Below are 6,072 nucleotides of genomic sequence, written 5' to 3' on the forward strand. Positions count from 1 at the left end.
TCAGAGAAACCCAGGAACAGTGTCAGCTCAGTGTCGTTAGTTGTCTAGCAAAGAACTAAAATTATACCATTAAATAGAGGTTGAAGTAAAGGCCCAGGGATCCAGGGAGAAAGAATCTTGGAAGGCAAGATTGAAAAGCTGTGAGGTGGGCTATTGCTAAAGCCACCCAGGAGAGACCGACTTTGAGAAAATTCCACGGTGAAGCTGGGAATCCTTCAGAAACTAAATTTCAACAGGAATGTTTGACACAGTATTGAGTGATACATGGATTCTTGATAAATCCATGGAATCTGTCTTGGTTGCGTCTGTCATTTATTCTGTAGTATGTTGTGTTTGACAACAGTTTGTCTGTTAATTCACATATATGGAACCGGAAGAGATTGGAGAGGCACTGAACAAATATTTCTCTTCGGTATTCACGCAGGGAGACGTAAATGTAGTTGTGGAGAACACTGGGTTACAGGGTTGTGAACTGGATAGTATTGCAGTAGATAAGGAGGATGTGCTAGATATTCTTGAGGGTTTGAAAATAGATAAGTCCCCTGGGCCGGACGGGATTTACCCTAGGATTCTCTGGGAGGCAAGAGAGGCGATTGCAGAGCCTCTGGCTTTGATCTTCAGGTCGTTGTTGGTCACAGGTATAGTGCCAGAAGACTGGAGGATAGCGAATGTTGTCCCATTGTTTAAGAAGGGGAACAGAGACTTCCCCGGGAATTATAGACCGGTGAGTGTTACTTCTGTTGTGGGCAAAGTATTAGAAAAAATTATTAGGGATAGGATTTATAGTTATTTAGAGAGTAATGAATTGATTGGAGATAGTCAGCACGGTTTTGTGAAGGGTGGGTCGTGCTTTACTAACCTTATTGAGTTTTTTGAGAAAGTGACCTAAGAGGTGGATGGGGGTAAGGCAGTTGACGTGGTATATATGGACTTTAGTAAGGCGTTTGATAAGGTTCACCATGGAAGGCTTCTGCAGAAAATGCAGATGTATGGGATTGGGGGTGATTTAGTTAATTGGATCAGGAATTGGCTAGCTGATAGGAGACAGAGGGTGGTGGTTGATGGAAAGTATTCGTCATGGAGTTCGGTTACAAGTGGTGTGCCTCAGGGATCTGTTTTGGGGCCACTGCTGTTTGTAATTTTTATAAATGATCTGGATGAGGGTATAGAAGGATGGATTAGTAAATTTGCTGATGACACCAAAGTCGGAGGAGTGGTAGGTTAGTGAAGAGGGGTGTCATAATTTACAGAGTGACTTGGACAAATTGCAGAGCTGGGCCGAGAGGTGGCAGATGGAGTTTAATGTGGAAAAGTGTGAGGTAATTCACTTTGGCAGGAATAACAGATGTGTAGAGTATAGGGCTAACGGGAGGACTCTGAATAGTGTTGATGAGCAGAGGGATCTAGGTGTATGTGTACATAGATCCCTGAAAGTTGGAAATCAAGTCGCTAAGGTTGTTAGGAAGGCATACGGTGTCTTGGCGTTTATTGGTAGGGGGATTGAATTTAGGAGCCGCAACGTCATGTTGCAACTGTACAAAACTCTGGTGCGGCCGCACTTGGAGTATTGTGTACAGTTCTGGTCCCCACATTATAGGAAGGATGTGGAGGCTTTGGAGAGGGTGCAGAGGAGGTTTACCAGGATGTTGCCTGGTATGGAGGGGAGGTCCTATGAGGAGAGACTGAGGGATTTGGGGTTGTTTTCGTTGGAAAGAAGGCGGCTAAGAGGGGACCTTATTGAAACATATAAGATGATTAGAGGTTTAGATAGGGTGGACAGTGATAGCCTTTTTCCTCGGATGGAGAAAGCTAGCACGAGGGGACATAGCTTTAAATTAAGGGGTGGTAGTTATAGGACGGATGTCAGGGGTAGGTTCTTTACCCAGAGGGTGGTGAGGGATTGGAATGCCCTGCCTGCTGCAGTTGTAGATGCGCCTAGTTTGGGGGCGTTTAAGAGATCCGTGGATAGGTTTATGGATGGAAAGGGATTGGTTTAGGTTCGAGGGTCGTTGCTTTTTTCTTAATTGGTCGGCGCAACATCGTGGGCCGAAGGGCCTGTTCTGCGCTGTAATGTTCTATGTTCTATATACCTCATACTGGGTGTTAAAGATGAGATGGATATTGTAAATGGATTCATTTTTCTGAACTTAGAAAGTTCAATTTTGTTCTAGTTGTTCAAAACCCATGGAATCTTGTGGCTTCATTTCAAAAGCAGACGCCTTGAATCTCAACCTTTACCTCTTTTAAACAAAATGTATTTTGTTCCTCACTGAGTGCTTTACCTCCCCACCGCCCCCCCTCCCCATCCCTCCCACTAAGGATAATAACACAGTGCAGCACTGGGACTCTCAGCCAGGTTATATGCTCATGTATCTGGAGCGGGACTTCGAAGAACAACAATTTGCATTTAGATAGCATCTTTAAGGTAGCAAATAGTCCCAAGGTGAACCCACAATCTTCTGACTGGGAGGAGAGACAGCTGAAATTGGCACAGATAGGGTGCAATGAATTCAGGGAAGTGACTGAAGGTGAAGGATTCGAGTGTCAAACGATGGGGACTCATCCCACTGGGAATAAGGAACCATCTGAATTTGAATGAAATTACTGACTGTTCCACAGAAGATTTGATTCATGTTTGTCACCTTGAAACTATTCAATTCCATGAGACTCACAACAATTTCAAAGTTTGCAGATGACACAAAACTCGGAATTATTGTAAACCGTGAAGAGGAGAGTGTAGAATTTCAAAAGGACATTGACAAGTTGGTGGAATGGACAGGTAGACAGCAGATTAAGTTCAGTGCAGAGAGGTGTGAGGTGATGTATTTTGGTAGGAAGAAGATGGAGAGACAGTATTAAAAAGGGATAAAAGGGGGCAGGAACAGAGGGACCTGGATGTATCTGTGCGTAGATCATTGAATGTGGCAGGACAGGTGGAGAGAGAAGTTAATAAGACACATAGTATCCTGGGCTTTATTAATAGGGGTATAGAGTTCAAGAACAAGAAGGTTATACTGAATTCATACAAGGGACTAGTTAGAGCTCAGTTGAAATATTGTTTATAGGTGTGGGTGCCACATTACAGGAAGGATGTAAACACACTGGAGATAGTGCGGGAGGGGTTTACAGGAATGGTCCCAGGGATGGGTAACTTCAGCTAAAAGGATAGATTGGAGAGGTTGGGACTGTTCTTCTTGGAGAGAAAAAGATTAAGAGGAGATTTGTTGGAGATGTTCAAAAATGATAAAAAGGCTGGATAGAGTAGAGAGGGAGAAACTGTCTCTCTCCTAAATGGATCGAGAATGAGAGGGCACAGATTTAAAGTGATTTGAAAAAGTAGCAAATGTGATGTGAGGAAAAGCTTTTTCGCCCAGCGAGTGGTTTAGGTCTGAAATGTGCTGCCTGGAAGTGTGGCCGAGGCAGGTTCAATGGAGACATTCAAGAGGGCATTGGATGATTATTTGAATGAGGGGGGCAAGGTTTGGGGTATAGAATTGGAGGTGCAATATGAGGCAGCACAGTGACAGTAGAAGAAATTGACTGGTGCACAGGGTGGGGGGGTTCCTGAAATATTGCAGGGGGTGGGGATGGTGGAATTGGAGAAAAGTGCAACCTGTAGGATTACTACAGATTACTGCCCATTTCCAACACCCTCAACTCCCACTGACTCTGCTCACTCCCACAGTCTGCAATTTACAGCACTACCTCTGGTCCCTGTGCTTAATGCTGAAATACTATCACCAGAATGGACTGAATACACTTCTTTCTGCTGCAATTTATATAATTCTTGCTGCAGATTGGATTTTCAAATACCACCAGAAGAACAATGGGAGTCCCCCCAGTAACTTTGCAAGAACCTCCCCCTCACTACTCACCATTCCAAACATGGTTTACTGTATTTGTTCTTGGAAACAGCTGTCTCTCCTCCTAGCCAGAAGATTGTGGGTTCACCTTGGGACTATTTGCTACCTTAAAGATGCTATCTAAATGCAAATTGTTGTTCTTTGAAATCCCACTCCAGATATATGAACATATAACCTGGCTGAGAGTCCCAGTGCTGCACTGTGTTATTATCCTTAGTGGGAGGGATGGGGAGTGGGGGCAGTGGGCAGGTAAAGCACTCAGTAAGGGGGAGTTTAATAATTACCTAAAATATCCTGAGGCGTATTCACAGGGTGGATGTGGAGAGGATGTTTCCTCTTGATAGAGAATCTGGGGTTGCTTTTTAATAACATATCTCTTATTTAAGACGGACATGAGGAGAATTCTTTCTCTTAGAGATTTTGAATCTTTGGAAGACCCTTCCTCAAAACCAGCTGAAGCAAAATCTTTGAATGTTCTTAGGACAGAGCGAGATAGATTCTTGATTAACGAGGGGGTGAAAGGTTATTGGGGATGGGCAGGAGTGTGGGGCTGATATTACAATCAGATCAGTAATGATTTTATTGAATGGTGGAGCAGGCTCGAGGAGTCGAGTGGCCTCCTCCTGTAATTAATTCATTTGTTCTTCTATATGTCAAGGGCATCAAGCGACAACCACAAATTGTAATAAGGGAGTCAATGTAGGAGACACAGACTTCATCATCTTCACAAGGGAAACTAGCTGTCAGGCTTCAATGCTTGTCTTAATTGTGACACTGATATTCCAATAATAAATTTGAAAAGAACATCAGATTGTGTAAGGGTGAATCAGTGAGTCGTTTGAACCAATCCAGTGGCTCTCATGGTTTTTTTTCTGGTTACAAATTCACAAATTATTAGATTTATTCAAATGAGTTTCTGATCTGCCCAGTTTTATACCCTCTGCAACTGTTAGCCCATTATTAAAATATACGGTACTACTGTACAGCAGCTATGGCTCACTGGATATCACATGCCTTAAACCAGAAAGTTGTGGGTTTGAATCACATTTTGGACTTAAAAAATCCAAATTGAGGGAATTCTCCACTTTTGGTAGTTAAATCTGACTCTTGGGGGGATATAAAAAATCCCAATGAGTTATTTTGGCAGCACAGTGGTTAGCAGCCTCAGAGTGCTGGGGACCCAGGGTCAATTCTGGCTTCAAGTCACTGTCTGTGTGGCGTTTGCATGTTCTCCCTGTGTCTGCGTGGGATTCCTCCGGGTGCTCCGGCTCCCTTCCACTGTCCAAAGATGTGTGAGTTAGGTAGATTGGCCATGCTAAAATTGTCCCTTAGTGTCAGGGGGATTAGCAGGGTAAATACATGGGGTTACAGGGATAGGCCTGGGTGGGGTTGTGGTTGGTGCAGACACGATGGGCCGAATGGCCTCCTTCTGCACTGTAGGGATTCTATTCTATCATTTGAATGAGAGCATTTATGCTGACATCACCACTAAAATAGATTATCTGTTTATTCATATCATTGCTATTTGTGGGATTTGCAAACTGGATTGATAAAACTCCAGTTCACTAATCTGCAGCTCTGTCCCTGGGGGTAATTATGCTGCATTGGTTAATGAAGTGATGCTGATGAGTACCCACTGCAAGATGGCAGGTCTAAACTTTAATCTTAAAATGTTAAAACCTTGCAAACTTCTGGCTATTAATAAAGCAGGCAGCTTGTCACAGGATGTGACTTTGTCAATATGCATCCTCCCTGCCAGGCTGCAGCGGGGTTGGAAACATGTGAATTGCACAGTGTCTTTTAATTGGGTGCTTTTGCATTGTGTTTGGGGCGGTTCCTGCTCTGCAGCCGGTTGCAGTCTGCCTGCCCAGCCTGAACATGGCTGCCCGCCGCCCGCTGCCTGTTTTTGCAGCGACGCAGCCGATCCCCAGACCCGCCTGTCCATCATCTCAAGGCTGGTCACGTCATCCAAACGCCCTGACCAATCAGAGCTCAGATCCGGGCACGGCCCCTTTCCTCTCTGTGTTCCTACTGGCTGGCAGGGCAGTCAGTCAAACAACTGACCACTCAGAGCAGGCCGTCAGCGCCCACCTTCCCACGGAGACGGACACACTTGACTACCAATCAGGACTCGGCTCCGGAGAGCGCCAGCCAATCGAAGCGCAGGATCGGGAAAATCCCGCCTTCTGCGTCATGGCGTCAGACGCTG

This window comes from Carcharhinus amblyrhynchos, chromosome 27 (genome assembly GCF_965287045.1).
Source record: "Carcharhinus amblyrhynchos chromosome 27, sCarAmb.v2.hapA, whole genome shotgun sequence".
NCBI classification, from domain to species: domain Eukaryota; kingdom Metazoa; phylum Chordata; class Chondrichthyes; order Carcharhiniformes; family Carcharhinidae; genus Carcharhinus; species Carcharhinus amblyrhynchos.